General features: G+C 31.4%; 1 protein-coding gene and 2 long non-coding RNA genes across 15 annotated transcripts in view; 2 read left to right on the top strand and 1 right to left on the bottom strand.

Annotated features, from left to right (window-relative positions):
• The first annotated feature begins 197 nt into the window (after nt 1-197).
• Nucleotides 198-3,384, top strand: LOC126747126 (uncharacterized). 11 transcript variants are annotated; one of them, XR_007664090.1, is made up of 5 exons: nt 219-344; nt 526-706; nt 888-1,068; nt 1,249-2,152; nt 2,877-3,384. It is a non-coding gene; the product is annotated as an uncharacterized LOC126747126 (long non-coding RNA). The 11 variants fall into 11 exon arrangements; XR_007664089.1 differs by lacking the exon at nt 526-706 and having other exon boundaries at nt 198-344; nt 2,877-3,383; XR_007664087.1 differs by lacking the exon at nt 526-706 and having other exon boundaries at nt 201-344; nt 707-1,068; nt 2,877-3,383.
• Nucleotides 1,330-2,567, bottom strand: LOC126747129 (uncharacterized). 2 transcript variants are annotated; one of them, XR_007664105.1, is made up of 3 exons: nt 2,500-2,567; nt 1,776-1,955; nt 1,330-1,412 (listed from the first exon to the last, which is right to left on the bottom strand). It is a non-coding gene; the product is annotated as an uncharacterized LOC126747129 (long non-coding RNA). The 2 variants fall into 2 exon arrangements; XR_007664104.1 differs by lacking the exon at nt 1,330-1,412 and having other exon boundaries at nt 1,693-1,955.
• A 4,395-nt stretch (nt 3,385-7,779) lies between the features above and the next one.
• LOC126747702 (monocarboxylate transporter 12-like) overlaps nt 7,780-24,371 on the top strand; it is a 75,624-nt gene continuing 59,032 nt past the window's right edge. For both annotated transcript variants that reach the window (XR_007664332.1, XM_050456501.1), the window contains exon 1: nt 7,780-7,997. The gene's annotated coding sequence lies outside the window, so the exon portion shown is untranslated. The remainder of the gene's footprint in view (nt 7,998-24,371) is intronic.

Genomic DNA, 24,371 nt, shown 5'->3' with positions numbered 1-24,371 from the left:
TGTTCACTTTTGTGTCGTTTTAAGGTGGTTTTAAGGTGGTCGCAGGTTTTCTGGTTGAGCTGGTGGGCTCTCGAGGTCGGTCCGTGTTTTCTTAATACTTTAGTGAAAATTTCAGTAAATTTGGACAATTTTTGAGGGAGTTATGGGTGTTTTTGTACTTAGGGTCCAAAAAAATGGAGAAAAATCCAACATTTAACTTTGACAGCCTGTAAAAAATTTTCCAATTAAAGTATCGACTTGAAATAACTTTATGAACTTAACATGAAGTTTTCTTAATAATTTAGTGGAACTTTGGGCAAATTTGGACAATTTTCAAGGGAGTTATGGACTTTTTGGTACTAAAGGTCCAAAAAAATGGAGAAAAATCTAACATTTAACTTTGACAGCCTGTAAAAAATTTGCCAATTAAAGTATCGACTTGAAATATCTTTATAAACTTAATATGAAGTTTTCTTAATAATTTAGTGGAAATTTGAGTAAATTTGGACAATTTTCAAGGGAGTTATGGACTTTTTGGTACTAAAGGTCCAAAAAAATGGAGAAAAATCCAACATTTAACTTTGACAGCTTGTAAAAAAAATTCCAATTTAAGTATCAACTTGAAATAACTTTATGAACTTAATATGAAGTTTTCTTAATAATTTAGTGGAACTTTGGGTAAATTTGGACAATTTTTAAGGGAGTTAAGGACTTTTTTGTACTAAAGGTCCAAAAAAATTGAGAAAAATCCAACATTTAACTTTGACAGCTTGTAAAAAATTTTCCAATTAAAGTATCAACTTGAAATAACTTTATAAACTTAATATGAAGTTTTTTTAACAATTTAGTGGAACTTTGGGTAAATTTGGACAATTTTTAAGGGAGTTATGGACTTTTTGGTACTAAAGGTCCAAAAAAATGGAGAAAAATCCAACATTTAACTTTGACAGCCTGTAAAAAATTTTCCAATTAAAGTATCAACTTGAAATAACTTTATAAGCTTAATATGAAGTTTTCTTAATAATCTAGTGGAACTTTGGGCAAATTTGGACAATTTTCAAGGGAGTTATGGACTTTTTTGTACTAAAGGTCCAAAAAATGGAGAAAAATCCAACATTTAACTTTGACAGCCTGTAAAAAATTTTCCAATTAAAGTATCAACTTGAAATAACTTTATAACGTTAATATGAAGTTTTCTTAATAATCTAGTGGAACTTTGGGCAAATTTGGACAATTTTCAAGGGAGTTATGGACTTTTTTGTACTAAAGGTCCAAAAAATGGAGAAAAATCCAACATTTAACTTTGACAGCCTGTAAAAAATTTCTCAATTAAAGTATCAACTTCAAATAACTTTATAAACTTAATATGAAGTTTTCTTAATAATTTAGTGGAACTTTGGGTAAATTTGGACAATTTTCAAGGGAGTTATGGACTTTTTTGTACTAAAGGTCCAAAAAAATGGAGAAAAAACCAACATTTAACTTTGACAGCCTGTAAAAAATTTTTCAATTAAAGTATCAACTTGAAATAACTTTATAAACTTAATATGAAGTTTTCTTAATAGTTTAGTGGAACTTTGGGCAAATTCGGACAATTTTCAAGGGAGTTATGGACTTTTTTGTACTAAAGGTCCAAAAAAATGGAGAAAAAACCAACATTTAACTTTGACAGCCTGTAAAAAATTTTTCAATTAAAGTATCGACTTGAAATATCTTTATAAACTTAATATGAAGTTTTCTTAATAATTTAGTGGAACTTTGGGTAAATTTGGACAATTTTCAAAGGAGTTATGGACTTTTTTGTACTAAAGGTCCAAAAAAGTGGAGAAAAATTCAACATTTAACTTTGACAGCCTGTAAAAAATTTTCCAATTAAAGTATCAACTTGAAATAACTTTATAAACTTAATATGAAGTTTTCTTAATAATTTAGTGGAACTTTGGGTAAATTTGGACAATTTTTAAGGGAGTTAAGGACTTTTTTGTACTAAAGGTCCAAAAAAATGGAGAAAAATCCAACATTTGACTTTGACAGCCTGTAAAAAAATTCCCAATTAAAGTATCAACTTGAAATAACTTTATAAACTTAATATGAAGTTTTCTTAATAATGTAGTGGAACTTTGGGCAAATTTGGATAATTTTCAAGGGAGTTATGGACTTTTTGGTACTAAAGGTCCAAAAAAATGGAGAAACATCCAACATTTAACTTTGACAGCTTGTAAAAAATTTTCTAATTAAAGTATCAACTTGAAATAACTTTATAAACTTAATATGAAGTTTTCTTAATAATTTAGTGGAACTTTGGGTAAATTTGAACAATTTTTGAGGGAGTTATGGACTTTTTTGTACTAAAGGTCCAAAAAAATAGAGAAAAATCCAACATTTAACTTTGACAGCCTGTAAAAAATTTCTCAATTAAAGTATCAACTTGAAATAACTTTATAAACTTAATATGAAGTTTTCTTAATAATTTAGTGGAACTTTGGGTAAATTTGGACAATTTTTAAGGGAGTTAAGGACTTTTTTGTACTAAAGGTCCAAAAAAATGGAGAAAAATCCAACATTTGACTTTGACAGCCTGTAAAAAAATTCCCAATTAAAGTATCAACTTGAAATAACTTTATAAACTTAATATGAAGTTTTCTTAATAATGTAGTGGAACTTTGGGCAAATTTGGATAATTTTCAAGGGAGTTATGGACTTTTTGGTACTAAAGGTCCAAAAAAATGGAGAAACATCCAACATTTAACTTTGACAGCTTGTAAAAAATTTTCTAATTAAAGTATCAACTTGAAATAACTTTATAAACTTAATATGAAGTTTTCTTAATAATTTAGTGGAACTTTGGGTAAATTTGAACAATTTTTGAGGGAGTTATGGACTTTTTTGTACTAAAGGTCCAAAAAAATAGAGAAAAATCCAACATTTAACTTTGACAGCCTGTAAAAAATTTCTCAATTAAAGTATCAACTTGAAATAACTTTATAAACTTAATATGAAGTTTTCTTAATAATTTAGTGGAACTTTGGGTAAATTTGGACAATTTTCAAGGGAGTTATGGACTGTTTCTGTTATTGGGTCCAGGGGGCCCCAAAGTAAACCGGTACCACCCCAAACAGAACTCTGCGATCGTTCGTGTGCTCTCGCCTTAAAACCGAACGTGGTCCGGGAAAGTTCCTCTTGGGGGGGAAAAACTGACACGTAGTCGATTGTTTTAGATCCCGCATAGTGGCGGAGCCCGAAATCGAGCCCCCCGCGCAGCCCGAGGTGTACGAAATTTATTACATGACCCACCTTATGGCCATAATCATTTGAACCATCGATTTTGTACAATTTTCTTTTTTTAGGTTAAGGTCCAATAATAATAATAATGCAGAAGAAAAAAAATCGCCATTTTATTTCATGTCTTCCTTATAATTGTTAATAAATTGAAAACAATGGAGAGTTGTTGGTATTTACCGAAAAAGGGCGATGACGTCAGCAGGCCTTTTTGGGCGGGGATAAGGTGGACTCGGTCTGGATGGACCAGCAGGCCGGGATGCTGACCAATAGGAGTGCCACGTGGTAGACCCCAAAAAGTGGAGTGAATATTGTTTTTGAGAAAATTAGGGAAAACTTTTTAAGGGTTTTTCTCGATTTTCTGGGAAACTATGGGGGATAGAAATGGTTTTTTTGGTGCATCAGATGCGCCTTGAAATTCCCAATAGTTTTTGTTTTAACGGTTTTTTTGTACTGCCAATAGTTTTTTTGGAAAAAAATAAAAACTGGGATGATGGGGAGTTTTCGATGGGTGGTACCCCTGTTCCGGAAATTGGGGTCTAACATTTTTTTTGGTGCATTTTTCAGGAAAAAGTTATTAAGCTTTTTTGAAGGATTTTAGACGTTCTATTGATTTAAGAAAAAAAACTTGAATATTTTTGAAAAAAAAATTTTTTGCAAATTTCACCAAAAAATTTTAATTTTTCCAAAAAATTGCCGATAACTTCTTTATTTTGAAATTTATGGCTAAAAGTTATTCTACACGATTTGTAGTGTTTTTGATGAGGAATCCAGTGGCAAAAGAAAATTTTCAATATTTCCAATAGTTTTCGAGAAAATTCGGGAAAACTGTTTAGAGGTTTTTCCAGATTTTCTGGAAAACTATCAAAGACAGAAATTATTTTTTTATTGCATCTGATGCGCATTGAAATTCCGAACAACTTTTATTAAAACAATTTTCTTCTTCAGTCAATAGTTTTCTCGGAAAAAAATAAAAACCGAAATAATGAAAATTTTCCCATGGGTACCCCTTTGGATTTTTTGAGACAGGGAAATTTGGCTATAACTTTTTTTCGGTGCATTTTCCAAAAAAGTTTTATTAAACTTTTTTGAAGCATTTTAGATGTTCTACCAATCTACCAAAAAAAAATTTTTTTTTTTCCAAAAAATTTTTTTTTTTCAAAATTCATCAAAAATTTGCAATTTTTTCAAAAATCGTCCATAACTTCTTTATTTCGACATTTACGACTAAAAGTTATTTTACATGATTTGTAGCATTTTTAACAAGAAATCCAATGGTAAAAGAAAATTTTCAAATTTCCCAATAGTTTTCGAGAAAATTTGGAAAAACTGTTTAGAGGTTTTTCCCGATTTTCTGGAAAACTATTGAAGGTAGAAATGATTTTTTTGTTGCATCTGATGCGCATTGAAATTCCAAACAACTTTTATTAAAACAATTTTCTTCTCCGACGAATAGTTTTCCCGGAAAAAAATTAAAACCGAAAAAATGGAAATTTTCCCATGGGTACCCCTTTGGATTTTTTGAGACAGGGAAATCTGGGTAGAACTTTTTTTTGGTGCATTTTCCAAAAAAGTTTTATTAAGCTTTTTTAAAGGATTTTAGAGGTTCTATCGATCTACCGAAAAAAAAAATATTTTTTTTCAAAAAAATTTTTTTTTCAAATTTTTAACCAAAAATTTGTCATTTTTTCAAAAATCGTCCGTAACTTCTTTATTTTGAGATTTACGACTAAAAGTTATTTTACATAATTTGTAGCATTTTTAACAAGAAATCCAATGGTAAAAGAAAATTTTCAAATTTCCCAATAGTTTTCGAGAAAATTTGGAAAAACTGTTTAGAGGTTTTTCCCGATTTTCTGGAAAACTATTGAAGGTAGAAATGATTTTTTTGTTGCATCTGATGCGCATTGACATTTCAAACAACTTTTATTAAAACAATTTTCTTCTCCAGTCAATAGTTTTCCCGGAAAAAAATTAAAACCGAAAAAATGGAAATTTTCCCATGGGTACCCCTTTGGATTTTTTGAGAGAGGGAAATTTGGCAATAACTTTTTTTTGGTGCATTTTCCAAAAAAGTTTTATTAAGCTTTTTTCAAGGATTTTAGAGGTTCTATCGATCTACCGAAAAAAAAAAAAAAATTTTTTTAAATTTTTTTTTCAAATTTTTACCCAAAAATTTGTCATTTTTTCAAAAATCGTCCATAACTTTTTTATTTTGAGATTTACGACTAAAAGTTATTCTACATTATTTGTAGCATTTTTAACAGGGAATCCAACGGTAAAAGAAAATTCCTAATTTTCCCAATAGTTTTCGAGAAAACTCGGGAAAACTGTTAAGCGGTTTTTCTTGATTTTCTGGAAAACTATTGAAGATAGAAATTATTTTTTTATTGCATCTGATGCGCATTGACATTCCAAACAACTTTTATTAAAACAATTTTCTTCTCCAACGAATAGTTTTCCCGGAAAAAAATAAAAACCGAAAAAATGGAAATTTTCCCATCCCTTTGGATTTTTTGAGACAGGGAAATTTGGGTATAACTTTTTTTTGATGCATTTTCCAAAAAAGTTTTATTAAGCTTTTTTAAAGGATTTTAGAGGTTCTATCGATCTACCGAAAAAAAAAAAAAAATTTTCAAAAAAATTTTTTTTTCAAATTTTTTACCAAAAATTTGTCATTTTTTCAAAAATCGTCCATAACTTCTTTATTTCGACATTTACGACTAAAAGTTATTCTACATTATTTGTAGCATTTTTAACAAGGAATCCAACGGTAAAAGAAAATTCCCAATTTTCCCAATAGTTTTCGAGAAAATTCGGGAAAACTGTTTAAAGGTTTTTCTCAATTTTCTGGAAAACCGTTGAAAATAAAAATTATTTTTCTGTTGCATCTGATGCGCGTTGACATTCCAAACAACTTTTATTAAAACATTTTTTTTCTCCAGTCACTAGTTTTCCTGGAAAAAAATAAAAACTGGAATATTAAGAATTTTCCCATGGGTACCCCTTTGGATTTTTTGAGAGAGGGAAATTTGGCAATAACTTTTTTTTGATGCATTTTCCAAAAAAGTTTTATTAAGCTTTTTTCAAGGATTTTAGAGGTTCTATCGATCTACCGAAAAAAAATTTTTTTTTTTTAATTTTTTTTTTTCAAATTTTTAACCAAAAATTTGTCATTTTTTCAAAAATCGTCCATAACTTTTTTATTTTGAGATTTACGACTAAAAGTTATTCTACATTATTTGTAGCATTTTTAACAGGGAATCCAACGGTAAAAGAAAATTCCTAATTTTCCCAATAGTTTTCGAGAAAACTCGGGAAAACTGTTAAGCGGTTTTTTTTGATTTTCTGGAAAACTATTGAAGGTAGAAATGATTTTTTTGTTGCATCTGATGCGCATTGAAATTCCAAACAACTTTTATTAAAACAATTTTCTTCTCCGACGAATAGTTTTCCCGAAAAAAAATTAAAACCGAAAAAATGGAAATTTTCCCCTTTGGATTCAATTTTTGGGAAATTTGGCTATAACTTTTTTTTGGTGCATTTTCCAAAAAAGCTTTATTAAGCTTTTTTGAAGCATTTTAGATGTTCTATCGATACCCAAAAAAAAATTTTTTTTTTTAATTTTCAAAAATGTTTTCACTTTTCCAAAAATCGCCTATAACTCCCTTATTTTGAGTTTTACGATTAAATATGATTCTACATAATTTGTAGCATTTTTAATGAGGAACCCAACGGTAAAAGAAAAATCTGGAATTTCCCAACAGTTTTCGCGAAAATCCGGAAAAACTGAAAGTGGTTTTTCAAAATTTCTACAAATTCGAATATAACCTTTTTCACGTCACATACATTTAAAAAAAATTATTATTAAGCATTTTTGAACCTTCCTAAACTATCCCAAAAAATTTTAGTGAAAAAACTACACCCCCAGTACCCCCAATTTCCCTCAACTTTGACGCCCCATATCTCGGAACCCGTTACTCGTACGACTTTCCCAATGGTACCAAACGACTCAGAAAACCCCCCCAAATATTCCTACCTTCATCGTTTTTACACTCCATCACTACAAACTGCAAGAAAACATTTTCTCTTAACTGACGATCACCCCTGAGCTATAAATACTACAATAAAATTATCGTGGTTGTTGTTGTTGTTGCACCAGGCATTAAACCGTGCAAACACATATTTTAAAAATGTATCGCCATCAACTTTTCCCATGTTTTCCGAGGCATTAGGCGGGTTAATTATTGTCTCATTATTTCAAGCTCCCCAAATCCGCTGCTATTGTGCAAGCAATTTTAATCGAGGAGCATACGGGGTGTGTGTGTGTGAAAAAAAAAACAATCGGGGGTTTTTCGTGTCCTCCTACCACCGAACGAATTATTCTTCTTCTTCTTCTTCTTCACGGTCGTGCGGCGTTTGTTTGATGCGCCGCACACGAGCAGGAGGAGGAGGAGGAGGAGGAGGAAAACCGGTGGATCGCGGAATAATCGCACCGGCACACGCAGTCAGTCAGTCAGTCTTCGGCCGGTCGCGAGTAACCAAAAAAAAAAATTAATTTAATTTAATACAAAAAAAAACAATTGAACACTCGACCGGTTTCCACTACACCACGTGCTTCTCTTTTGATCATTTTTTTTTTTTTTTTTTTGATGATATGCCCCCCGGTAGTCGTTTGTTTTTTTTTTTGGGGGGGGCCCCCCCGGGACCGCCGCCGGTGTCTTTAATTAACTTACTAGGTAGGTAAAAAAACAAATTGATAGTTCAAGGGTAACGAGGTTTTTTTTTTTTTTTTTTTGGGAAGTTCGTTACTTTTAAACAAAAGTCGTTCGATCAAGCTGCCTTGGGCAGATCAAAAGATATGACGAGTAGATTGCCGATTTTCAATTTTTTTTTCTCCATTGGTTTTTTGGTCTGATTGAGTCTGCTACAGAATCAAAGTTTTGTGGGATCGAACTGAATATCAGAAGTGGGATCTTGGAGGGTCAGCCTGCGAGTCTACAGCTAATATCTCTTGATCTACTGACGCTACCCTTATCAAATGAACTTTATCTGAAAGATTTTTAATGGATCTACGATTTATGTAGGGGTCTTTAATGGCGTATTTCGAATATTTGGGGTGGTACCAGAGGTTTGCGTGCGACACTTTTGCCGATTGAGAAATTTGGGTATAACTTTGGTTAGGCACGTTGTAGAAAAAAGTTTTATTAAACTTTTTTGAAGGAATTTAGATGTTCTATGGATATATAAAAAAAATTTGGATATTTTTGAAAAAAAAATTTTTTTCCAAATTTTCACAAAAAAATTGTCATTTTTTCAAAAATCGTCCATAACTTCTTTATTTTGAAACTTACGACTAAAAGTTATTCTTCATGATTTGTAGTGTTTTTGATGAGGAATCCAATGCTAAAAGAAAATTTGTAATTTTCCCAAGAGTTTTCGAGAAAATTCGGGAAAACTACTTAGAGGTTTTTCCTGATTTTCTGGAAAACTATTGAAGATAATAATGATTTTTTTATTGCATCTGATGCTCATTGACATTTCAAACAACTTTTATTAAAACAATTTTCTTCTCCAGTCAATGGTTTTCCCGGAAAAAAATAAAAACCGAAATATTGACAATTTTCCCATGGGTAGTACCCCTTTGGATTTTTTAAGACAGGGAAATTTGGCTATAACTTTTTTTCGGTGCATTTTTCAAAAAAGTTTTATTAAGCTTTTTTGAAGTATTTTAGATGTTCTATCGATCTACCAAAAAAAAATAATTTTTTTCAAAAAAATTTTTTTTTCAAAATTTTCACCAAAAATTTGTCATTTTTTCAAAAATTGTCCATAACTTCTTTAGTTTGAGGTTTACGACTAAAAGTTGTTCTACATTATTTGTAGCATTTTTAACAAGGAATCCAACGGTAAAAGGAAATTCCTAATTTTCCCAATAGTTTTCGAGAAAATTCGGGAAAACTGTTTACAAGTTTTTTCCAATTTTCTGGAAAACTTTTGAAGATAGAAATGATTTTTTTGTTGCATTTGATGCGCATTGAAATTCCAAACAATTTTTATAAAAACAATTTTCTTCTCCAACGAATAGTTTTCCCGGAAAAAAATTAAAACCGAAAAAATGGAAATTTTCCAATGGGTACCCCTTTGGATTTTTTGAGACAGGGAAATTTGGCTATAACTTTTTTTCGGTGCATTTTCCAAAAAAGTTTTATTAAGCTTTTTTGAAGGATTTTAGAGGTTCTATCGATCTACCGAAAAAAAAATTATTTTTTTCAAAAAAATTTTTTTTTCAAAATTTTCACCAAAAATTTGTCATTTTTTCAAAAATTGTCCATAACTTCTTTAGTTTGAGATTTACGACTAAAAGTTATTCTACATTATTTGTAGAATTTTTAACAAGGAATCCAACGGTAAAAGAAAATTCCTAATTTTCCCAATAGTTTTCGAGAAAACTCAGGAAAACTGTTTAGCGGTTTTTCCTGATTTTCTGGAAAACCTTTAAAGATAGAAATGATTTTTTTGTTGCATCTGATGCGCATTGAAATTCCAAACAATTTTTATAAAAACAATTTTCTTTTCCAGCCAATAGTTTTCCCGGGAAAAAATAAAAACCGAAATAATGACAATTTTCCCATGGGTACCCCTTTGGATTTTTTGAGACAGGGAAATTTGGGTATAACTTTTTTTCGGTGCATTTTCCAAAAAAGTTTTATTAAGCTTTTTTGAAGCATTTTAGATGTTCTATCGATCTACCAAAAAAAAAATAATTTTTTTCAAAAAAATTTTTTTTTCAAAATTTTCACCAAAAATTTGTCATTTTTTCAAAAATTGTCCATAACTTCTTTAGTTTGAGATTTACGACTAAAAGTTATTCTACATTATTTGTAGCATTTTTAACAAGGAATCCAACGGTAAAAGAAAATTCCTAATTTTCCCAATAGTTTTCGAGAAAACTCAGGAAAACTGTTTACAAGTTTTTCCCAATTTTCTGGAAAACTTTTGAAGATAGCAATGATTTTTTTGTTGCATCTGATGCGCATTGAAATTCCAAACAATTTTTATAAAAACAATTTTCTTCTCCAGCCAATAGTTTTCGCAGGAAAAAATAAAAACCGAAATAATGACAATTTTCCCGGGGGTACCCCTTTGGATTTTTTGAGACAGGGAAATTTGGCTATAACTTTTTTTCGGTGCATTTTCCAAAAAAGTTTTATTAAGCTTTTTTAAAGTATTTTAGATATTCTATCGATCTACCGAAAAAAAAATTATTTTTTTCAAAAATTTTTTTTTCCTAAATTTTCATCAAAAATTTTCCATTTTTTCGAAAATTGTCCATAACTTCTTTATTTCGAGATTTACGACTAAAAGTTATTCTACATTATTTGTAGCATTTTTAACAACGAATCCAACGGTAAAAGAATTTTTTAAATTTTCCCAATAGTTTTCGAGGGAAACTCGGGAAAACTGTTTAGCGGTTTTTCTTGATTTTCTAGAAAACTATTGAAGATCGAAATGATTTTTTTGTTGCATCTGATGCGCATTGAAATTCCAAACAAGTTTTATTAAAACAGTTTTTTCCTCCTATTGATAGTTTTCCCGGAAAAAAATAAAAACCGAAATATTGACAATTTTTTGACACAGGGAAATTGGTCTATAACTTTTTTTTAATGCATTTTCAAAAAAAGTTTTATTAAACTTTTTTGAATGATTTTAGATGCTCTATCGATATATATAAAAAAAAACAAATTTTTTAAAAAAAAAAATTTTTTTTTTCAAAAAAACAATTTTTTTTTTTACGGTTTTTTTTCGTGAAAATACGCTCTACAACATTGCTCTAATTGAATCCACTGTCATCATCATCTACACAATTACACCATAACATTTTTTTATCGCATCAGCGGTTCATCAGTAAATATCAGAAGTGGGATCTTGGAGGGTCAACCTGTGAGTCTACAGCTAATATCTCCTGATCTACCGGTGCTATTCCGATCAAACCAACTTTATTTAAAAGACAATGAATGGGTCTACAATTTATGCCATATGTCAATGATTTGGGGAGATAACAGGGGAGCAAAATAAACATTTTATTTCAGGCAATTTGTCTCCATAAGGGCGCAGCCAAGTTGCACGAAACTTTTATTAAAACGTTCAAAAAACCACTTTTGCTGATTGATGTCGCCCGATAAATCGTGCGTCTTTATCTGCCTTGTCCGATGGCCCTAACGGTGGGCGTGAGGGAGAGGGATAGACAAACAGTTTTATTGTTATATTTATATATTTTTTTCGAAAAATCTACATAAAGGGCATGTGAAAACGAGTTTTATTATTGACCGAAATGAAACGAAACAACTGGATCCGAGGGGGCCGTTTTAGCGAAAGTCGCGCGACTACTTTTAAAGTCTCCTCTCTGCGAGCGAGCGACCGAACGAAGAGTAAAACATTAACTTTTATCGCGGCAATAATTATCGGCGTAAATAAGAAGAGACTGCGATTTTTAGCTCTCTTTCGGTCGCTCGACTTTCATTTATTTCGACTTTAAGGCGAGGAATTTCATTTTCCGTCCGTTCTAAAGATAATCTTTTGCGGTTTCGGCCTTTCTAAGCAAAAAATAAGAATCCCCCGCCCCTTCCTCTCGGTCCAGCTGAAACAGTCGAAAACTAACTCGAACCGAAGTTATTTTTCACAACTCCGATAAATAAAAAAAAAAAAAGACGTTCAACTGTCGGACTTCCGTAAACTTCTCTCTCTCTCCTCTATCTACTCCGTTCCGTTTCATTAAACCACTTTGTAAAGGAATCTTAACCGGACCGGACTATTATTATTATTATTGTCCCGTCCGATTTTATTACTTTCAAAAAAACAAAAAAAAACAGGCAACTTCGTATAAATATAAGTTTTGAGATCCATCGGTGCTCACGTCATCGCATACCGACGTCTAAGAAACAATTGGGAAAAGTTTTCAACGAGATGAGAGCGGAATTTTCCGGTCAAACTTTGGAATTTTTTGCTGAAAAAACTATTTAATTTCAAGTCAACTTATGGGCGTTTTTAGAATGTTTGGAACCCTCTGAATCGTTTGGTACCACTGGGAAAATGGTACGAGTAATATTTTCCGAGATATGGCTCTTCAAAGTTGCTGGGAGAACTCGACCCTTTGGAGGTGTTGCGAAAAAAAATGGCTAACTTTGGAATTTTTTCCTGGGAAAACTATTGATTTTCAAATAAATTTTTCGACATTTCTAGAATATTTGGAACCCTCTGAATCGTTTGGTACCACTGGGTAAGTGGTACGTCTAATATTTTTCGAGATATGGCTCTTCAAAGTTGCTGGGAGAACTCGATCCCTTGGGAGAGGTGTTGCAAAAAAAGTTTCTAACTTTGGAATTTTTTCCTGGAAAAACTATCGATTCTCAAATTAATTTTTTGACATTTCTAGAATCTTTGGAACCTTCTGAATCATCTGGTACCACTGGGAAAGTGGTACGACTAATATTTTCCGAGATATGGCTCTTCAAAGTTGCTGGGAGAATTCGATCCTTTGAGAGAGGTGTTGCTAAAAAATGGCTAACTTTGGAATTTTTTCCTGGGAAAACTATCGATTCTCAAATTAATTTTTCGACATTTCTAGAATATTTGGAACCTTCTGAATCATCTGGTACCACTAGGAAAGTGGTACGACTAATATTTTTTAAATTATGGCTCTTCAAAGTTGCTGGGAGAATTCGATCCTTTGGGAGAGGTGTTGCTAAAAAATGGCTAACTTTGGAATTTTTTCCTGGAAAAACTATCGATTCTCAAATTAATTTTTTGACATTTCTAGAATCTTTGGAACCTTCTGAATCATCTGGTACCACTGGGAAAGTGGTACGACTAATATTTTCCGAGATATGGCTCTTCAAAGTTGCTGGGAGAATTCGATCCTTTGGGAGAGGTGTTGCTAAAAAATGGCTAACTTTGGAATTTTTTTCTGGGAAAACTATCGATTTTCAAATTAATTTTTTGACATTTATAGATTATTTGGAACCTTCTGAATCATCTGGTACCACTGGGAAAGTGGTACGACTAATATTTTTTAAATTATGGCTCTTCAAAGTTGCTGGGAGAATTCGATCCTTTGAGAGAGGTGTTGCGAAAAAATGGCTAACTTTGGAATTTTTTCCTGGGAAAACTATCGACTCTCAAATTAATTTTTCTATATTTCTAGAATATTTGGAACCTTCTGAATCGTTTGGTACCACTGGCAAAGTGGTACGACTAATATTTTCCGAGATATGGCTCTTCAAAGTTGCTAAAAACATTCGACCGATTGGAAGTTTTTCAAATCAATTTTTCGACATTTCTAGAATATTTGGAACCTTCTGAATCATCTGGTACCACTGGGAAAGTGGTACGACTAATATTTTTTAAATTATGGCTCTTCAAAGTTGCTGGGAGAATTCGATCCTATGGGAGAGGTGTTGCAAAAAAATGGCTAACTTTGGAATTTTTTCCTGGAAAAACTATCGATTTTCAAATTAATTTTTTGATATTCCTGGAATATTTGGAACCTTCTGAATTGTTTGGTACCACTGGGAAAGTGGTACGACTAATATTTTTTAAATTATGGCTCTTCAAAGTTGCTGGGAGAATTCGATCCTTTGGGAGAGGTGTTGCTAAAAAATAGCTAACTTTGGAATTTTTTCCATGAAAAACTATTGGCTTTCAAATTAATTTCGCTAGGTTTCTAGGATATTTGGAACCTTCTGAATCATCTGGTACCACTGGAAAAGTGGTACGACTAATATTTTTCAAATTATGGCTCTTCAAAGTTGCTGGGAAAATTCGATCCTTTGGGAGAGGTGTTGCAAAAAAAAAATTTCTAACTTTGGAATTTTTTCCTGGAAAAACTATCGTTTTTCAAATTAATTTTTTGATATTCCTGGAATATTTGGAACCTTCTAAATCGTTTGGTACTACCGGGAATGTGGTACGACTAATATTTTTCGAGATATGGCTTTTGAAAGGTGTTAGGAAAATTGGACCTATCAAGGGGTAGGTAGGTGTGTGTTGCTCAAAAGTAGTCAACTTTGGAATTTTTTTCTAAGAAAAATGTTGACTTTCGAATAAGTTTCTGTAGGTTTCTAGGATATTTGGAACCTTCTGAACCGTTTGGTACCACTGGCAAAGTGGTACCGTTAATATTTTCCGAGATATGGCCTTGGGAAAAAAATCGATTTTCACTTGAAAATTTCATTTTTTTAAATATTTTTTCGATTGTAATTTTTTCAATTTCCAATGGTTCTTTGGGTTCTTTGCAATATTTTAGAGAAGTTTCATCAAGATCCTAGACAGCTGGTATTTCTAGGAAAACTCTACCTAAACTCTACCTCTAAGGGAAGGGGATAGGTCCTGTTCAAAAACGGCCAACTTTGGAATTTTTTCCTGGGGAAACTATCGACTCTAAATTGAATTTTCTAACATTTTTATAATATTTGAACCTTTCTGAATCGTTTGGTACCACCGGGAAAGTGGTACGACTAATATTTTCCGAGATATGGCTCTTCAAAGTTGCTGGGAAAACTCGACCCCTTGGGGGAGATGTTGCAAAAAAAATGGCTAACTTTGGAATTTTTTCTTGGAAAAACTATTGACTTTCAAATAAATTTATCAACGTTTCTGGCATCTGTGAAACCTTCCACTGGGAAAGTGGTACCATTGATTTTTTTCCGAGATATAGCTCGTCAAAGTTTTTGGTAGGTGTCACTCAAAACCGACCAACTTTCGAATTTTTTCCTGGGAAATCTATTGACTTTCAAATTCATTTTGCGACGTTTCTAGAATATTTGGAACCTTCTGAATCGTCTGGTACTACTGGGAAAATTGTACCATTGATATTGTTGGAGATATAACCGTTCAAAGTTGGGAACCAATTTATTTTCATCAAATAATGTCAATTTTCTCATGCGTCTTTAGATGGTCGTTTTTTCGAATCTTTAGATTTTTTTTTGTGCGAAAATTCTCAATTTTTAAATATTTGGACCCTTGTGAATTATTTGGTACCACTGGGAAAGTCGTACCAGTGATACTTTCCGATATATAGCCCTTCAAAGTTTTTCCTAGATGTTACTCTAAAATGGCCAACTTTGGAATTTTTTCCTGGGAAAACTGTTAAATCTCAAATGAATTTTCTACCATTTTTAATATATTTGAACCCTTCTGAATCAGATGGTACCACTGGGAAAGTGATACGACCAATGTTTTTCGAGATATGGCCTTTCAAAGTTGCAAGGAAAACTCGATCCATAGGAGATAGGTGTTACCCAAAATCGGTCGATTTTGGAGTTTTTTCCTGGGAAAACTATCGACTTTAAAATTACATTTTTAACTTTTCTTGAATATTTGGAACCTCCTGAATCGTTTGGTACCACTGAAAAAGTTATATCACTAATATTTTTCAAGATTTAGCACTTCAAAGTTGGGAAAAAATTGTAATTTTTCCAGTAGCCTTGGACGTTAGTTTTTTTCAATTTCCAGTGGTTCCTTTGGTGCCTATTTTTAACTCCCTTTCGATAATTTTCAAAAAATACATTTAAAGGCAACTTTTGACTTTCCACACGACTAGCAACTGCGTTTGACCGCACTATTACGCGCTCAGTTTCACCTTTACATAGAAGAGAAATGCCCATTTTACGGACAGTTCCGTGTGTGTGTGTGTGTGTGTGTGCGATACCATATCGAGATCGATGGTAAATCGATTCAATCGAATACCATGGTCGATACCGTTAATTCTTGCTTGCTGTTGGGTGTTCTCGTTCGCATTATGTCGGTTAGAAGAACATCGTGTTAGAAACAATGTCTTCTTTAAGTGTTTGTATTTGTTGTAGACTTGATTTGAGTAGAATGTTTTATGACAGTTTTCGGTAGAGCGTAAGTCACTCTACTAATAATAAATATGAGTCTACTAGACCACCCAAGCAACATATCATATATTATTATCGTTGAATATACATGTATTCAACGATTTTTTAGTACATTTAACTGTAAAATATACGTATATCATGTACGATTCTGTTTACAAAAGGGAGACAATTTGAGCATTCAATTTCTTACTCGTAAGTTGTGTAGGGTGGGTGGGGGGCTAAGGGTTGTCTTAATAAAAAACGGTTTTTTTGCAGAATATACTTGCTTAAGAAAAAAATGCTTTTTAATAAAATTATAGGTGATAAAAAAATCTGTATTTTTTGTATCTATACTTTTTTCACATAACCTTAAGGTTTTCGAGTAAAACGTGAAAAAACCATATTTTATCGATATTAAAATTGCAGTACTTGTGCCATTTTTTATCACAAATAAGTGAAAATTCCGTTTTTTTAAATTAAATCATTAAGTTTTCAAAAAAATTCAGCTGCCTATAAGGCCTATTTGATCTGCAATAATTTGTGACTGATGAGACCTAATGGTCCGAAACTTTTAAGATTAGTAGTCTATAGACCAAGCTAGCTCTCCTCTAAATTTCATTTTTCTAGCTTAATTAGTTTTTGATTTATTCAAGCTTAAACTTCTTCATTAATTTAAATTAAATTTGGAAAAAAATGATTAAAAAAGTACAGGTGCTTTGACTGCCTTGGCTCAAATAACTTTGCACTGATGAGGTCTAATGATTCGAAACTTTCAAATTCAGTAGGCAACTTACCAAGCTTGGATTCCTATAAATTTTAATTTTTCTAGCTTAATTGGTTCTTTATTTATTTAAGCTTAAACTTCAAAAAGCAATATTAATTAATTAAAGAAAAAAATAATAAAGAAAGTATAGGTGCCTTGACTGCCTTGGCTCAAATAACTTTTTGCTGATGAGGTCTAATGATCCGAAACTTTCAAGATCAGTAGGCAATATACTAAAAAAAAAAACATTTTTCATTAACCCTACCCTTACCCCCCCCACCCACCCCACACACCTTACCAGTGAGAAATTGTTTACAAAAATCATTATTTTTCATATCTAATCTAATAACACAGTTTGTTTATTTAAAATTTATATAATTATATAAATGTATATTAATAAATATTTAATACAAAAACGGTGATTTTTCCAAAGAATTTCTTACTGGTAAGGTGTGTGGGGTGGGTGGGGGGCTAAGGGTAGAATTAATAAAAAATGTTTTTTTTGCACAAAATAATTTCCTGAAAAAAAGTGCTTTATTATTTTTTCCAAATTTAAATAAATCAAAAACTAATTAAGCTAAAATAGCGAAATTTATAGGAGAGCTAGCTTGGTATATTGACTACTGATCCTGAAAGTTTCGAATCATTAGGCCTCATCAGTGCAAAGTTATTCGAGCCAAGGTAGTCGAGGCACCTGTACTCTTTCAATTATTTTTCCAAATTTAATTTAAATTAATGAAGAAGTTTAAGCTTGAATAAATCAAAAACTAATTAAGCTAGAAAAATGAAATTTAGAGGAGAGCTAGCTTGGTATGTTGACTACTGATCGTGAAAATTTCGAACCATTAGGTCTCATCAGTCACAAATTATTTGCAAATTAAATAGGCATTATAGGCAGCTGAATTTAATTTATTTCTTTAAAGTTTAGGCTCGAATAAAACTGAAGTTTGTTCAAAACTTTAAGGTTAAGTGAGAAAAGTATAGATACAAAAAGTACAGATTTTTTTGTCACCTATAATTTTCTGCAAAAAAACGGTTTTTCATGAGGCTTACCCTTAGCCCCCCACCCACCCCACACACCTTACCAGTGAGAAATTGTTTACAAAAATCATTGTTTTTCATATCTAATTTAATAACACAGTTTGTTTATTTAAATTTTATATAATTATATAAATATATATTAATAAATATTTAATACAAAAACGGGGATTTTTCAAAAGAATTTCTTACTGGTAAGTTGTGTGGGGTGGGCGGGGGGCTAAGAGTTGTCTTAATAAAAAACGGTTTTTTTTGCAGAATATACTTGCTTAAGAAAAAAATGCTTTTTAATAAAATTATAGGTGATAAAAAAAATCTGTATTTTTTGTATCTATACTTTTCTCACATAACCTTAAGGTTTCCGAGTAAAACGTGAAAAAAACATATTTTATCGATATTAAAATTGCAGTACTTGTGCCATTTTTTATCACAAATAAGTGAAAATTCCGTTTTTTTAAATTAAATCATTAAGTTTTGAAAAAAATTCAGCTGCCTATAAGGCCTATTTGATCTGCAATAATTTGTGACTGATGAGACCTAATGGTCCGAAACTTTTAAGATTAGTAGTCTATAGACCAAGCTAGTTCTCCTCTAAATTTCATTTTTCTAGCTTAATTAGTTTTTGATTTATTCAAGCTTAAACTTCTTCATTAATTTAAATTAAATTTGGAAAAAAATAATTAAAAAAAGTACAGGTGCTTTGACTGCCTTGCCTCAAATAACTTTGCACTGATGAGGTTTAATGATTCGAAACTTTCAAATTCAGTAGGCAACTTACCAAGCTTGGATTCTTATAAATTTTAATTTTTCTAGCTTAATTGGTTCTTTATTTATTTAAGCTTAAACTTCAAAAAGCAATATTAATTAATTAAAGAAAAAAATAAATAAGAAAGTATAGGTGTCTCGGCTGCCTTGGGTCAAATAACTTTTTACTGATGAGACCGAATGATCCGAAACTTTCACGATTAGTAGTCAATATATCAGGCTAGCTTGCCTATAAATTTCATTTTTCTAGCTTAATTAGTTCTTGATTTATTTAAGCTTAAACTTCAAAAAGCAAAATTAATTAATTACAGAAAAAAATAATAAAGAAAGTATAGGTGCCTTGACTGCCTTGGCTCAAATAACTTTTTGCTGATGAGGCCTAATGATTCGAAACTTTCAAGATCAGTAGGCAATATACTAAAAAAAAAACATTTTTCATTAACCCTACCCTTACCCCCCCACCCACCCCACACACCTTACCAGTGAGAAATGGTTTACAAAAATCATTATTTTTCATATCTAATCTAATAACACAGTTTGTTTATTTAAAATTTATATAATTATATAAATGTATATTAATAAATATTTAATACAAAAACGGTGTTTTTCCAAAGAATTTCTTACTGGTAAGGTGTGTGGGGTGGGTGGGGGGCTAAGGGTAGAATTAATAAAAAATGTTTTTTTTGCACAAAATAATTTCCTGAAAAAAAGTGCTTTATTATTTTTTCCAAATTTAAATAAATCAAAAACTAATTAAGCTAAAATAGCGAAATTTATAGGAGAGCTAGCTTGGTATATTGACTACTGATCCTGAAAGTTTCGAATCATTAGGCCTCATCAGTGCAAAGTTATTCGAGCCAAGGTAGTCGAGGCACCTGTACTCTTTCAATTATTTTTTTCCAAATTTAATTTAAATTAATGAAGAAGTTTAAGATTGAATAAATCAAAAACTAATTAAGCTAGAAAAATGAAATTTATAGGAGAGCTAGCTTGGTATGTTGACTACTAATCGTGAAAGTTTCGAACCATTAGGTCTCATCAGTCACAGATTATTTGCAAATTAAATAGCCATTATAGGCAGCTGAATTTAATTTATTTCTTTAAAGTTTAAGCTTGAATAAAATTGAAGTTTGTTCAAAACTTTAAGGTTAAGTGAGAAAAGTATAGATACAGAAAGTACAGATTTTTTTGTCACCTATAATTTTCATAAAAATAAATTTTTTTTCAGGCAATTATTTTCTGCAAAAAAACGGTTTTTCATTAGGCTTACCCTTAGCCCCCCACCCACCCCACACACCTTACCAGTAAAAAATTGTTTGCAAAAATCATTTTTTTTTATATTTAATTTAATAACACAGTTTGTTTAATTAAATTTAATATAATTGTATATACGTATATTAATAAATATTTAATACAAAAACAGTGCCATTACATTAGATATTATGAACAAAAAACGGTGATTTTCAATAGAAGTTCTTACTGGTTAGCTGTGTGGGGTGGGTGGGGGGCTAAGGGCTGTATTAATCAAAAACAATGTTTTTCCACGTCAATTTTTTCAATGCTCTTTTGTAAACAGTTCGTACATGATATACGTATATTCTACAGTTTAATAAATATACCTTGACCAAAGTTGAATAAATATATGTATAATTAACGGTAATAATAAATTACTTGGGATACGTCACTGGGAAGTAGCAATAGCAGCAGCAGCAAAAAGAAGAAATTCATTTTATTTGAGGCGATTTTATCAGTTTGCCAGTTTCAGAATTGTTCCGGGCTATAAATAGGAACGAACGATATAAAATCGGGAAATCTGATCCTCCTGCTGCCGCAAGCAGCGGGTGAGAGGCAGGGGGAGGGAGGCATCTTTTAATCGGAATTTATTAAATTCCCATTTGACGGATTTAAGGAAGGACGGGAGGGTGCATAGAGCAATAAAAGTGCAAAATTGAAAACATACGCCCCCCCGCCCGGATCAGCATGATGGGAATGACGGTCGTTTCCGTTTCCGGGTTCGATATTCCGGTTTTATTAAAATTTCGGGCAAAGACGTGAATGCTACACTAAGACGTGAGATATTGAATGAAGAAAATGCACTTTTTTCGGAGCTGCAAGGGGGAGGAATGAAAACTTCTTATATTAAATAAAGTGCGCCATTCCCGTTTACGTCACACCCGCGGATATTTGGGTCAAGCACCCTCGATATTTCGGGCCACTTTACAAATGACAACCCGTTAAAACTTGTGTAAACCCACCCTCCCTCACACCCTCATTTTCCAGAGAGGGGCAGCGGCATTTTTCCGGATTAGGGACCTTATCCCGAATATCGAGTCCAGGGGGGCGATTAAATCCAGAAAACGCACCGGCGGCAGACATAATGATCCCGAAGGATGATAAATCATGACGCGTTTAAGCTGCCGCTGCTGCTGTTGTTGCTGCAACACTTTTGCGGTGCCGTTTTTGATAAATCAACGCTAGAACCGACTGTCGCGATTTAATTCGAGATAATAATATTCGACCGCGTTCGTTCGTTTGTTGGTCATATTTCACGGCTATTTTGCCATTCGGATTCAAAACAGATTAGAAGTGGCGCTTTGAAGTCGCACGATAAGATAGAAGCCGCGAGGTGAAGGCCCTCCTGTCCAAATTACACACACACACGAGAAAATTAAATAAACGTTTATTTTTGGTTGAACTTCAACTATAATAATCGGATTTAATGTCATGCCTGTGACTTTCTTAAAAAGCATTTTTTTTTCAGGCAGAAATTTTCTGCAAAAAAAAAACGTTTTTTATTAAGACAACCCTTAGCCCCCCGCCCACCCCACACAACTTACCAGTAAGAAATTCTTTTGAAAAATCCCCGTTTTTGTATTAAATATTTATTAATATATATTTATATAATTATATCAAATTTGAATAAACAAATTTTGTTATTAGATTAAAGATGAAAAACAATGATTTTTGTAAACAACTTCTTACTGGTAAGGTGTGTGGGGTGGGTGGGGGGCTAAGGGTAAGCCTAATGAAAAATCGTTTTTTTGCAAAAAATAATTGACTGAGAAAAAAATTATTTTTATGAAAATTATAGGTGATAAAAAAAAACTGTACTTTCTGTATCTATACTTTTCTCACTTAACCTTAAAGTTTTGAACAAACTTCAGTTTTATTCAAGCTTAAACTTTGAAGAAATAAATTAAATTCAGCTGCCTATAATGCCTATTTAATTTGCAAATAATCTGTGACTGATGAGACCTAATGGTCCGAAACTTTCACGATTATTAGTCAATATACCAAGCTAGCTCTCCTATAAATTTCATTTTTCTAGCTTAATTAGTTTTTAATTTATTTAAGCTTAAACTTCAAAAAGTAAAATTAATAAATTACAGAAAAAATTAATTAAGAAAGTATAGGTGCCTCGACTGCCTTGGCTCGAATAACTTTGCTCTGATGAGGCCTAATGATTCGAAACTTTTAGGATGAGTAGTCAATATACCAAGCTAGCTCTCCTATAAATTTCGCTATTCTAGTTTAATTAGTTTTTGATTTATTTAAATTTGGAAAAAATTATAAAGCACCTTTTTTTCAGGAAATTATTTTGTGCAAAAAAAACATTTTTTTTTAATTCTACCCTTAGCCCCCCACCCACCCCACACACCTTACCAGTAAGAAATTCTTTGGAAAAATCACCGTTTTTGTATTAAATATTTATTAATATACATTTATATAATTATATAAATTTTAAATAAACAAACTGTGTTATTAGATTAGATATGAAAAATAATGATTTTTGTAAACAATTTCTCACTGGTAAGGTGTGTGGGGTGGGTGGGGGGCTAAGGGTAGTATTAATAAAAAAAGGGTTTTTTTCTTTAAATTATTTTCTAGCTCTCATCTAAAAAAAATCAAGGAAATCTGTGCTCTGGAAGCATTTTTGTATAATTTTTTTTGAAAATCCACTACAACCAGACACAACAATCCCAGTAACTGATCAATTAAAATTCGGTTAAAAATTATTATCAAAATAATAAGTCGGTATCCATTTTTATTCCCAAATATGTATTCGTTGGTATATTTAAGAAATATTACAAAAAAAATTACATAAGTAGAACAAAATCACTGAATAAACATGATAATATAATAATTAAGAAGCTTTGATAAAAAATATATACAAAACTTTCCATGCTGTCTATAAGTGATTAGAAATAAAGAATAAACTGTAACCTGAGAGTGTAAGTTATTTAATTAATTAAATTTTTTTTTAAAGTAATAATTTTATGCAAAAAAAAGGTTTATCAATAACATAAACCTTACACCCCCACCCACCCCCCACAGCTTACCAGCAAGAAATTTTATTGAAAAATCACTGTTTTTGTATTAAATATTTATTAATATACTTATACATAATTATATGAAATTTAAATAAATAAACTGTGTTATTAGATTGGATATCAATGACAAAATCAGCTGTTATTCATGCGTATTATTTTGGAAAACAGTGATTTTTCATAGGAATTTCTTACTGGTAAAGTATGTGGGGTGGGTGGGGGGTGTAAGGGTAGTTTTCTTAAAAAATGGTTTCATCTTTTACAAAAAACACCATTTTTCATGAATACTACCCTTAGCCCCCCACCCACCCCACACATTTTACCAGTAAGAAATTGTTTACAAAAATCATTGTTTTTCCCAAATAATACGCATGAATCATAGCTTGCTTCGCCATGAATATCTAATCTAATAACACAGTTTATTTATTTAAATTTGTCATAATTATATAAATTTATATTAATAAATATTTAATACAAAAACGGTGATTTTTCCATAGAATTTCTTACTGGTAAGTAGTGTGGGGTGGGTGGGGGGCTAAAGGTAGAATTAATAAAAAATGTTTTTTTTGCACAAAATAATTTTCTGAAAAAAATTATTATTTTTTCCAAATTTAAATAAATCAAAAACTAATTAAGCTAGAATAGCGATATTTATAGGAGAGCTAGCTTGGTATATTGACTACTGATCCTGAAAGTTTCGCATCATTAGGCCTCATCAGTGCAAAGTTATTTGACCAAGGCAGTCGAGGCACCTGTACTTTCTTAATTAATTTTTTCCAAATTTAATTTAAATTAATGAAGAAGTTTAAGATTGAATAAATCAAGAACTAATTAAGCTAGAAAAATGAAATTTATAGGAGAGCTAGCTTGGTATATAGACTACTAATTGTGAAAGTTTCGGACCATTAGGTATCATCAGTCACAAATTATTTGCAAATTAAATAGGCATTATAGGCAGCTGAATTTAATTTATTTCTTTAAAGTTTAGGCTCGAATAAAACTGAAGTTTTGTTCAAAACTTTAAGGTTAAGTGAGAAAAGTATAGATACAAAAAAAAACTTTTTATTAAGACAACCCTTAGCCCCCCACCCACCCCACACACCTTACCAGTAAAAAATTCTTTGGAAAAATCATTATTTTTCATATCTAATCTAATAACACAGTTTGTTTATTTAAAATTTATATAATTATATAAATGTATATTAAAATAAATATTTAATACAAAAACGGTGATTTTTCCAAAGAATTTCTTACTGGAAGGTGTGTGGGGTGGGTGGGGGGCTAAGGGTAGAATTAATAAAAAATGTTCTTTTTGCAAAAAATAATTTCCTGAAAAAAAGG

The sequence above is a fragment of the Anthonomus grandis genome, chromosome 19 (assembly GCF_022605725.1).
Source record: "Anthonomus grandis grandis chromosome 19, icAntGran1.3, whole genome shotgun sequence".
NCBI lineage: Eukaryota > Metazoa > Arthropoda > Insecta > Coleoptera > Curculionidae > Anthonomus > Anthonomus grandis.
Note: the sequence above shows the minus strand (reverse complement) of the source record. Positions and strands in the feature narration are given on the sequence as shown.